Here is a 12,931-nt window from a genome sequence, read left to right as displayed (position 1 = left end):
AAGGGCAGGGCTTTATCTAGTTCCAGCTTTCTTACCTTGTTAAAGATTTAGAGGCAGCTTTCTAATTTATACTGTTATCTCTTATAAAGTTGCCCCCACATTTTAAAGACATAGCTCTGGCTTTTTATATTTTCTAATTTCACAAAGTAGATGCCATTTTCCATGGACTTAATTTATTATGGAGAATATGTAAAAGTAGAGGTGATGTATCGAACTTCCATATACCCATTACCCAGCTTCAACAATGATCAATTAATTCACCAGACTGCTAATGCTTCTAGCTTTCTACTCATGTGAAGTCATAAAATACATTGGGTTTCCTTCTGGTTCTGCTCAGCATGTTCACTGGAGGCATGTTTTAATTGCCTTCTTTCAAATAAAGATGGTGATATCTCCTTTACCATTAATTACCAGACTGAAGGTGTACTGTTGGTCAAAGTGCATCCTAAAACAGCTACACCTGTTATCTGTCCACCATAACCAGCAGAGGTGAGACAGAAGCAGTTCCTTACATCTAACACAGGACAGCCCTCGGATAAGTGCAAAGTTCAACAGAGTGTGCCCTGATTTCCTAAGCTGCTGAAAAGAACAGCTTTACTGGGGTAACACTAAGCATTCCTCAGTCATGATTCCAACTGAGCATACAGACTCCCTGAGCTATTTCTGCCTTTATACAGGGCATGGGCCTTAGAAACCATTACAACTTGAGAAGAGGCATTCAGGCTTTGTGCTTTTTTGAAAGAAAGGTATATTTTCAGGCTCCTATCTTTGTTTCCACTAACATGCAGTAGCACGGAGATGGAAAATCTACTTCTGGACCCTTTGGGAAGATTTAAGTATTTTGGGGAAAGAAGTCTGACCTCCAGCGGGTCTGAACTCCAACCTCTTAAACAACTAAGCAAAAATACGCCCGTTTGTATTTCTTTGTGCCTCTTGTTTCTGGACAGCTTCCCCACCTCCATGCCCCTGCTGCATTTCTACAATCTGCAGAACAGGCTGGTAAAAGCATTAGCACTCTTAGCCAGCTTGGAGGAGAACAGGCCATCACTGGGGCTGGGTATGGGCCACACCCTGCTCCCCTCACCCCTTGGTGCTGAGCAGGGCTCCAAACAGTCCTCCTCACAGTAACTTTCCTCTTGTTAGTCGGCCAACAGCAAGCAATTACATTTCACAGCTGACGTCTGCCAGCCTCCTGGACTGACGTAGGCAGACTGTGTCACAGGCCTCAGCGTTAACACTGCTCCTGCCCTTGAGAAGAGATGCAGTGGACTCTACAAGTAACTGACTTCTCAACCTGATCGCTTGGGTGTGTCTGCAAAGCCCAGTGGGCTAGGGAATGAGCAGGACTTGAACCGATATGCAGCAGTCCTCAGGGTGCCCTACTAGCATTGTTAGTAGAGCATTCGGGATGGGGAGGGCAGGGGGTGGTCCAAATTCCTGTTTTAGCTTCATTGCTTTGCCAGATGTGATATGATCAAATGAGATAAGGTAGAAAAAGAGTATCCAGACACGTGCCTAGAGTAATATTCTGTGATTTGGCTTTGGTCACCAGCCTCTTTAGCTACCTTCAGCCACATCACATTCCTGAAGCCAAACTTGAAAATATGTTAAATCAACCCTTTGAAACTTAAATCTGATTTTTCTGAGTAGGTACAAAAGATTGAGATGATGATTCATAATCATTAAAAAAAATCAGTGAAATAAAAACAAACTGTTTTAATTACTTTTGGGTTCAATTAATCAACTATTTATTGAGTACTTGGTATGTGCCTAGCAGCGTTAATACAAGGCAAATGTATTCATTAGTTTCATTCATTTGCTACTAAAATGAGACTTTATTACATCTCATTGATCGCTTAGTTGGATGGCACTATTTCACTCTTCAACAATGCCCATGTAGGAGAGTTGGGAAAGGTTTTTATTCTGAATGTCTGAAAATGAACCAGTTAACTAACTCAATGACCTTAAATCTTTGAAAGAGAGTTTTTTCCCCCTGCTATGTTAAAAAAAAAAAAAAAAGAAACTTACAAAATTACCCACATGTAATCTTAGCTCTTCAAAGCAGCTGACTATTTCAAATCATTAATAAAGCACATTAGTACCTTATTCTCCATCATCCTGGATGATACAGAGAATATCTGAGTAGAGGTATAAGATCCAACCTGCTACCCAGCAGCCTAAAATTCCTCTATCCATTCTGAAATGGCTATACCAAGGTAATAGCGAAGACAAAATGAACAAAGGATAAAAGTAGATAACTTGTATAGCAGTTACACAGAATTTAAATGAAACCTACTGTGGTAACTTAGAGTAGGATGACGGTGGTAGGTTATCTTACAGCTCTTAGATTTTTTTCCCCTCACACAGTGTCTGACCTAGGAGAGCCCACAAACTTCTAATTCAAAACTGGACTGGCTCTGTTCATATCAGTGCAAAATATCTGCTATGTCACAGATCATTCCCACTACTTTGCTCACGTCCCAAATCATTAGTGTGTCTCTGCAGAAGTTAAAGACTGTGCCATCTGCAACCTGGAAGGAAGTGGTATCCCTTATAGTTTTTTAAAAAATTGACTTTGAAAAAGCAAATGGTCAAATAGGAAACTCCAGAGATCAGTCCCTCCACTGAAACCACCATTAAACTGGAAAAAAATAGAACCAACCATTTTGAGACACTAGAAATTGATAAGACATTTATAGCAACCGGGGTGGGGGGGAGGGAGGGCACTTGATGAAGGAGCTGCTGAACTCTGAGAAGAGAGCAGCAGATGTAAACCACATACTCTCCCCCATTCCTACAGCAGTTAGCTAAAGCCAGCTAGCTGTGTATTTTGTTTGGTTTGGAGGCTCCTGGAGGAACTACTGCCTTTGCTTTGGCCTCTCCTTTCTGTGCTGGGTGTTTGTTTAAGATTTGAAGAGACATACAGCACCCTCCCCCATTTTTAAAGATCCAGACATTTAAGAAAATCTCTGTCAGGTCACAGGCTGATTGCAGAGAGGACAGAAACTTTAGTGTCCACATGCAACAAAGAACTGACTTTACAAAAATAGTTTGGAAAAGTCACTACACAAATGGATGACTGCAGCCCTTAAGAGCAATCCTTGAAGAGGGGGAGAATCTTTTATATTATTCAAATGTGCAGTTCTCAACATCAACAACAAAAACAAACCCAGGAAAATAAGGCCATTCATGGGAAAAAGAGAATTTGACAGAAACTGTGCCTGAGGAAGCCTAGATACTGGGATTACCAGGCAGAATCAACGGTATTAAATATGCTCAGGAGCTAAAGGAAACCATGAACAAAGAACTAAAGGAGCACAACCAACAAAAGAAAAATCACTAAGGGGGACTGTATCAAATTAAAAAGCTTCCATACAGCAAAAGAAATAATCAACAAAATGAAAAGACAACGTACGGAATGGGAGAACATATTTGTAATTCACATATTGGATAAGGAATTTTATCTAATATACTTAACTCCTACAACTTAGTAACAAAAGTCAATCTGATTAAAAATGGGCAGAGAAATTAAACTGACATTTTTTCAAAGAAGATATCCACATGGCCAATAGGTACATGAAAAGTTGCTCAACATCACTACTCATCAGGGAAATGCAAATCAAGACCACAATGACATGACCTCATTCATACCTGTTAGCCTGGCCATCATCAAGAAGACAAAAGAACAAGTGTTGGCAATATGTGGAGAAAAGAGAATCCCTTGTGTACTGTTGGCTGGGAATGCAAATTGGTGCAGCCATTATGGAAAAACAGTATGGAGGCTCCTCAGAAAATTAAAAATAAAATTGCTATATGATACAGGAGACAAAATGTTCAATTCATCAAGGTTTAACAATTATAAACACACATACACCTAACAACAGAGCCCCAAAATATATGAAGCAAAAATGGACAGAATTGAGGGGAGAGATAAATAGTTCTACAATAAGAATTGCAGACTTCAACAGACATTTTCAATAATGGCTTGAAAAATAAGACAGAAGATCAATAAGGAAACAGAGGACTTGAAAAACACTTTAAACTGATTAGACCTAACAGGCATATACAGAACACATCACTCAGCAACAGCAGAATATGCATTTTCCACAGGGGACATGAAGCATTCTCTAGCTTAGATCATAAATCAGGTCATAAAAGAAAACTTAATAAATTTAAAAAGACTGAAATCTTAAAGTATGAAGAAAAGTATAAAGAAAAAGAGACTGAAATTACTAAAATTAGAAATGAAAGAGAAATTTATTTATAGAAATAAAAAGGGTTAGAAGAGAATACTATGAAGAATATTGATGTGTGTATACACTAACATACTGGATAACCTAGTTAAAATGGACAAATTCCTAGAAACACAAACTACAAAGATTTACTCAAGAAGAAACAGGTCTATATGGTCCTACAACAAGTCAGGAGATTGAATCAGTAATAAAAAACCTTCCAACAAAGAAAAGCCCAGAACTAGATGGCTTTACTTGTGATTTCTATTAAATGTTCATACACACACACATGCACACAGCATACACACGTGGAATATTGTTCAGTCTTAGTAAAGGAAGCATAATCTTTTAATGTTATAGTATGAATAAACCTAGAAGACACTATGCTAAGGGAAATAAGTCAGACACAAAAGGCCATATACTGTATGATTCCACCTCACAGAGACAAAGTAGATTAGAAGTTACCAGGGGCTGGGGTGATGGGAGAATTGAGAATACTGCTTAATGAGGACAGAGTCTCTGTTTGGGGTAGTGAAAATGTTTTGGAAATAGTGGTGATGGTTGTATAACGTTGTGACTGTAACAAATGCCCCAAAATGTATACTGAAAAATGGTCATAACGGCAGGGGCACGTGAATGGCTCGGTTGAGCATCCAACTCTTGATTTCGGCTCAGGTCACCATCCCAGGGTCATGGGATTGAGCCCAATGTTGGGTTCTGTGCTGAGCATGGAGCCTGCTTAAGATTCATTCATTCTCATTCTCTTTCCCTCTCTCTCTCCCCTTCTGCTTTTGTAGGCCCCCCCCAAAAAAAATTAAAAAAAAATTTTTTTTTTAATGTTTATAATGGCAAATTTTATGTCATATACAATTTACTACCTTCCCAAATTGAGAAAACAAGACTTCAAGGTCCATTAACTATTTTCAGGTGTTTGTTTGGGGGCAGGAATGTGGATAAGGGTAGGATATCTTTAGAGAGAAACCAGCCCAAAGATGGTCTATATTCTATAACCTAGAAGAAAGGTAAGTGGCCAATATCATAGATCTAAAGGATTAAACATTTAGATAGGCTTATAAAGGGAAATACAGAAATGTCCTCATGGAAGAGAGAGAGCAGACAAAAGGTCAGATGCAGGGGCTACTTGTGGGGGCCTGCCAAAGTCTACTTAGGACAGTGTTAGGTATAACTGTGCTGCCATGACTGGCTCTATGAAACCCTGATATTGGGTTTGGGACAGGAACTCTTGAATCTACATATGGCCAAAGACAGTCCATCCTGGGAGAAGGCTAAATGAAGTTTTCTGTAGAAAGGGACTGGGTAACTTAATCTCAAGTTAATGAAAACATATTTAACTTAGTAGGCAAAGGTGGCCGCCACCAGATCTTCTCTTTAAAAGTGGATATATTTCCTCTCTTTTAAAATGTGGGCTGGCCCAATGACTCTGGTAACCAATAGAATGGGGCATAAGTCACATTGTGGTAGACAGTCTCTAAGAGGAGGACTCCCAAAGTCCCTGTCTACTGGTATTCAGTCTTGCATAATCCCTTCCCCTTGAGTGTGGGCTGGACTTGTTGACTTATTACTAAGAGTAGGTATAAGGACTGTAGCTCCCATCTCAAGGGGCCGTCTCTGTGATCACTCTGCTGAGGGCAGCAAGCTGCCACGTGATGAGCAGCCCTTTGGAGAGGCCTACATGGCATGGTGAGGAACTGTGGCCCTAAGACCAACAGCCCATGAGGAACTGAAGCCTGTCAAACCACATGGTAAACCCGGAAGTGGATCTTTCAACCCCAATTGAATCCTGAAATGATTACAACTCCAGCTGATACCTTAACTGGAGTTTTATGAGATACTTTGAGGCAGAGGTACCTCGCTAAGTCACTTCTAGATTTCTGACTTACAGGAATTGTGATGACCGCTTGTTTTCAGACATTAAGTTTTGTGATTATTTATTACACAGCAACAGATAATGAATATAAGATGTTCTGGGACTTCTAAGTCTAGTCTTTGCTCCCTTCCTTTAAGAGCCCAGCCTTCATGCTATGAGAAATGCAAGTCAGGTGGAAAAGAACCAAGGTGCTCATGCTGACAGTCTCAACTGAGCACCCATTACCAGCTAGAACTGAAACTCCAGACAAGCCAACCTAGTCACAGCTGATGGCCATTTAAGCTACCCCAGCCAAGGTCCTAGACATCATGAAACAGAAGTGAGCCATCTTCTCTATGCCCAGTTGAATTTCTGACCCACAGAATCACTAAGAAAATAAATTGGTTGTTGTATTAAGCCATTAAATTTTGGGGTGATGTGTTACACAACAAGAGATAACCAAAACAACCACTAATTAGTAGGATTTGCAGTAAGAGGTAACAGGGCACATAGGATATAGATCTGGGGCTTCTGGACTGCTTTACCAAACAACAGTGATTCATTCATAAATGGTGGATAAACCAGACAACCGGATGCTCAGGGAGGTAGAGGATTGGGGGCAGGGGGCATAAGGAAATATAATCCCATGGCCACAATCTAAAACCCTAAATCCATCAGTTAATGTCTCAGAAATGTGAGTCAGAGACAACAGTTCAAGCCATGTGATAAAAAGAATAAGAAATTCCCTGTGTTATGTCTTGCTGGAATTAGAAATGCTTAAACTAAAAAGCTCTATAAAAACAGTATCTTGGTTGCTAAGGAAGGCAGCATCAATGTTTTCCAGAATTATTTAGTAATCTGCTCACCCAAAGGGGAAGAATCTGCCAAATCCTTGCCTCTAAGATCTAAAAGAGAAAAGTTTTATCAAAAATTGAGTGGATTATAACAATGTCAAATATTTATAGAAAAGAACAGTACTAACCACATGAAAGTTACATTGATAAGGAGTTAATACTGCAACAAACTAAAATCAGACATTGTGACGAACAGCAGATGATGAGAAGTCTAGACTAGACAACTCTGGAGAAGGCTTCCTTCCTCAGAAAAAAGCCGATGAAGCGTCTAACTTTACAACAAAGGCAGTCATTTATATCAAAGCACCCAGACCTCTCAGGAATATTATTAGAAGCCACATGATATAGCACTATTCCTCTTCCCAAGCAGAAGTACAGTCGTAATTCCCAATATCTATAAACTAAGAGGAACAAGAATGGGGAGAAAAAGTATACATATGTTAAGCATGTCAACATTAGCAGGGCTGTCCTCTGGGACATTAATGTACACATTTCTGAGATACAAGGATACTTGATAGCATGGACCTAGGAAGAGAAACAGCACTTGCCAGATGCTGTTCCTCCTGTGCCAACAAGCTACTACCTACTCCTATCACTAGCTTCTGCCTAGGAAACCTCACCATAAGATCCAAACAGTGGACACTCACCAGTGGCCTATTAAGGAATATTTGGAAAACACGCATTAGTTACTATAGTCATGAAATACAGAGAGAGGGATGGGTATAATGCACTTGATATGCAAAGTACTACAATCTGGTACCTGATTCCTCTACAAATGAATGAATAACAAATCAGGGAATGCAGAGTCCTGGGAGGAGCTATGCAAGGCTGCCTCCACAGTCCAGCTGCAATACACACACCAGTTGGCAAACATTTAGCTAATTTCTTATCTAGCAAAATAGTATTCCATATCATCATTGCTAGTCTAATGATTAAGAATCAAATTCTTGTAGCAATGCAATATTTTATGTTTTTATCTATTATCTTTAAACAGAAAGATATTACCCACCACCACAATACAATCCTATTGGAACATGCACCAAAAAAGAAATATGGGGGCACCTGAGTGGCTCACTTGGGTAAGTAAGTGGCCAACTCTTGATTTTGGCTCAGGTCATGATCTCATGGTTCGTGAGTTTGAGTCTGGCATCAGGCTCTGAGTTGACAGTGCAGAGCCTTCTGGGGATTCTCTCTCTCTCCCTCTCTCTCTGGCCCTACCCTGTTTGCACTCTCTCTCTCAAAAATAAATAAACATTTAAAAAAACATTTAATTGTTAGAATGCTAAAGTGGAATAAATAGAGGAATATACAGAACCCTAACAATGTGCATTTCATTAGGGGATAATTTATTACAAGATAAATTATGTAAAGGGATGAAACAGAAACTACAAAAGAGCACACAATCTTTCCCCTTTCTGAGAAGTCCTATGCACACAGCACACAGGCGGCACAAACTGGTTTGCATTTGGCAGGCTTCCTGTATCCTTAGCAAACAAATAAGCCAAAATGAGGAAAAGCTTTTCTAGGCATTTTGGTAAGGATCAAGAGTCCATTACTAGACACATCTAGTTACAAATGTACGCTTCTTTTCACCTAGATTATAATGCAGAGAATAAAACTACCTTCACCTTAAGTAAAGGGAGATGGGTTGCAGCCTGGAATACAGGTGAAGTTTCTGGGGTTCAGTAAGTAAATCTAAGCCATTTGTAGTTTAATGAAACCAAATGACTGTTATTTTCTGCCCACATATCATTAAACACTGGCTCTGGGGTACAAGACCATGAATTTCAGTCCCAGGAAACCATATTGGATTATGTAAGGCATAGGCATGTTGGTTTTTTCACTAGTAGGAATTGTAGATGTAGCTTTTAGAATCATATTCTGAGCATCATGATTTTAGAATGATCTCCTCTCCACAGTGACTTGTTTACTCACTCTATATTTAAGGTTTAAGGATTATTCATCCTATATATTTATCTTCCCCCCTTCTCTCTTCTTTGACTTTAAATGGGTTTAAACAAAATGGCTAACAGTCTCTGACTTCAGTGGATTTCTGTCATCAACCATTCAGACATTTTCCTCATTTCTCACCATCACTGTGTGATCTATCAGCCTTGTACAATTCTTGGCCAATGGCCATATTAATTTTCTACTTGAAAGAACACAAATAGAATACTGCTTATGACGAAGGTACTAGGGGGAGCTTGGGAATAGCTGTTTGTCTTGATGCATAGTAATTAGCTTGGCAAACAGAAACAGTAACACGATTGGATCTGATACCTAGCCAAAACTGCCAAAAGAAAAAAAAAATCATCTGTTGGGTATATTAAGTGGCTTTTTAAATAGCAGCTATCAACAGTTATATTTGCCCTTTTGGAAATGGTACGGGCAGTGTAACATCAGAGATCTCCAGTTTCCATGGTGATTATTAGTGATGGCATTTCAAATGTTGTAGGTTAGGTTCTACAGTATAATCACTTGTACTTGACACCATAAGACAGGGAAGAGAAAAAAATGGCTTCATCCTAACATATTTAAAGGAAAGAGAGATAAAAATCCACATAGATAAACATCATGGCTTTTAAGTAGATACAATTTGTTAATCTTAAACAGGTGTATGTTGACAGAAGCTACATAAGCTGGTGAGAGATACTAAAGCACTTGGATATAATAGGGACTAATTAATTGCTTATTTAGCAGTAATTAACTGCCCACACATGTTATAAACTGGTTGTTCTTACCTTACTGGTTTACCCATTTTGTATGTACAAAAAAGATTATTTTCTTATTCTGAAGCAATTAATCATGAGTTGAGATATAGTCTAAGTAGAGAGAAAAATTTATCTTCCTCTGGAGTTAAGGATAATCTGTGGGGTGAAGACTGAGTTAACTGTGCAGCCCAATTTCAACACCCCTCAAGGTCCAGGCAGTAGTATCTCATACTTTCTTGATCTGCCCTCTCAACTCCGGTCCCTTGAACATAGGAGACACTCAATACACTTGGTGATTCTGATGCTGATGAAGCCAATCATTTCATTTTTGCTTTAATCTTCAAATTTAGAGTTGATGGTTAACTTTGAAATACAGTTTACTTACGAAGACAATTATATATACTTAAAAAAATAGAATGAATAATCTAAAAGGTCTAAGTGCTTCACCTGACTCCAATAAACAAGAAAATTTTCAATTTCCTCAAGTAGCTATAAAATCAGTCTTTTAAAAAAGGATAAATTAGCTGTAAAATATTCAGTATATACCTTTTAGAAACAAAATATATTGAGGTAACAAAGATAAAAACCAATTTGTTTTTAACAGGGAAAAACAGAACACATGGAGTCTGACTAGTGATTCAAATCAGATCTACTGTGCAGTTAATCATACTGTCTAGAGGCAGAATCAAAGATTATAAATCCAAATAACAGAAAATCTGCTGGCAAGTTGAGGGGAAGTCATAATGAATCAGAATGTAATTAAAAAAAAAAAAAACTCGACATAAGTGCATTACTCTTACAGTCACTGTAACCAGAATGATAAATGACCTGTCTCTCCCTTACTCAAGCTACTAGTTATGCCAGGACAGAATATGTAGGCCACCACTGTGTACAAAAGCCTGCAGACCAGAACAAGGATGGATTTACAAATCAAGGACAAGGTCAGAAAAAAACATACGACGCTTAGGTCACAAAGTAGCACCAAATTGTGATGAAGTCAATATGTATCCACAAATCATAGGATAACCTAACCATGGGAAACTTTATCATTTTTATCATCAAATATCTAACATACAAGGAGACTAAGTGCAATTACTAATGAAATTAAAGGGCTTCCTAACATGGTTTCAGGAAAGAATCTACTTAAAATGTAATCAGTAAAACACAAGTGGTTATGTTGAGAACTAAAAGAGATGAAAACACTAAGGGGCAGAATTCTAGACTGCTAGAATTGTAGAAGATAACCTACCCCAATTTTTTTCAGTAAGGGAAGAATGGAGATCAAGTGAAATTATCCAAGATCACAAGAAGTGAGGGCTACGGTCAACACAGGATTGGAATCCAAACTCTCCCGCCACCAAGTGTCTCTTCCTATACAGCACACCTAATGAAGCACTGTGAATAAACACAGTAGACAAGCACCACTGCGATCATAAGGAGATTTTCATTCCAAGGATCAAATTATGGAGAACTGTTTGACTTTTTACAAAAACTAATTTCACACACACACACACACACACACACACACACACACAGTGTACTCAAAGCAGAAAGACCAAAGTGAAATATGAACAAACATGGAAGGACAAAAGCTACATAAAAGGTGATGATAATGCATACTTTAAATCTGTACTACTCCAAGTTCTGAATAATGGACATCTCAGGTGTCTGATTCAGAAACTTAACTGAACAATATGTTACTAAATTAGAGGAATAAAATGCATCATACATAGAGAAATATTCTTGGCTTTTTTCATTAGAAGGGTGATCAGATCTTGAGTCAAAGAGAAAGTCAAGGTACTATGTGCTTTCCCTAATAGAAAGCAATGACGCAACTTAGAGACTAGAGTGACAGGAAATAATGCTTCCTTCCTCCCACAGAACTCACTTTAGTTCCAAAAGACAATCCAGGACTGCTCTTACAGAAACCCACTAGCCCAAAGAAACCCCCTATACAGAAATCTAGTAGTCCTACTGTAGCAGCTAAGGAGAAAGGTTCTTCCCAGCTTTTTTCAGCAAGACTCTTATTTTAAAAATTCTACAAGCAGATGATCTGAAATTGAGCTATTATTTAGATTATGATAAAAAGCTAGAAAGAGGACAGATGCTGATTTCCACTTAGAAAGACACCCTGCTCATAAAAAGCAGAAACTAAGGCTCTTATGGGTGCCTGAATAGAACCTCAGCCAAGTCAGGGGCCCTCTCTGCATGTAACATTTCTACAAATGGATAGATATTATGAAGGTTAATGAAATAATGTGGAGAAGTAATAGAATACCAATAGTTCTTCGGTTGTAAAATTGATTATGTTCCCACAGATACCAGAAAACCACGTGACTGCACAGTAGACTGCGGGTGTGCAGGCCCCACCATGGTCACAGAGAGTATCTTTCCCTTAATGGTTTGGAAGAGAATATGAAAACCTTGCCATTCAAAATGTGGTCTGAAGACACAATTAGCACAGGTATCACTGTAAGTTGGTTAGAAATGCAGGCTCTCAAGCCCCACCCCAGACTGAATCTCCATTAAAAAAATTTTTTTTAATGTTTATTTTTGAGAGAGAGGGAGAGACAGAGCGTGTGCGCATGCGCGCGTACACACACACACACACACACACACACACACACACACACACACACACACACGAGTGGGGGAAGGGCAGAGAGAGAGGGAGACAGAATCAGAAGCAGGCTCAAGGCTCTGAGCTGTCAGGACAAAGTCCGATGCAGGGCTTGAACCCACGAGCAGTGAGATCATGACATGAGCCAAAGTCAGAAGCTTAACTAACTGAGCCACCCAGGCGCCCCCTGAATCTGCATTTTAACAGGATCTCTGGATAATGTACAAGCACATTAAAGCCTGAGAAGTACTGTGCTGAACACACTGACAGTGCTCTAGCGAAAGGGACTGCTGAATGTCAGGTGCTTTCAACCCTTCACAGGTGTGTGTGTAGAGTAAGTCTCAAGTCAGGCTGGACCTCTTCGGGGAACAGGAAAGGTTGACTTCTGGACAACCACAGGTTACAACTGAGACGTAAACATTTTTTATTACAAATATCAGTATCACTTAGGTGAGCCTCTTTTTAGTGAAATTAAGGTAACAGAGAAAAATATATAAAGCTAGCTATGTTAAGAAATGTTTTACCAATCCATCTGGATAATGCCAAAAACCATAGCCAGACTAAATGATTAAGTGAGCCTGGGTCATTACATTTTCATAATTATAATCATTAAAACCTGGGCAAGGGTGTTGATTTATTGATTAGCA

At 39.0% G+C, this 12,931-nt stretch overlaps 1 protein-coding gene across 1 annotated transcript in view; it reads right to left on the bottom strand.

The window, feature by feature from the left end:
* Positions 1 to 12,931, bottom strand: part of ELP3 (elongator acetyltransferase complex subunit 3) — a 98,401-nt gene that overhangs the window by 7,520 nt on the left and 77,950 nt on the right. The gene's annotated exons all lie outside the window — the stretch shown is intronic.

This window comes from Panthera leo, chromosome B1, assembly GCF_018350215.1.
Source record: "Panthera leo isolate Ple1 chromosome B1, P.leo_Ple1_pat1.1, whole genome shotgun sequence".
NCBI lineage: Eukaryota > Metazoa > Chordata > Mammalia > Carnivora > Felidae > Panthera > Panthera leo.
Note: the sequence above shows the minus strand (reverse complement) of the source record. Positions and strands in the feature narration are given on the sequence as shown.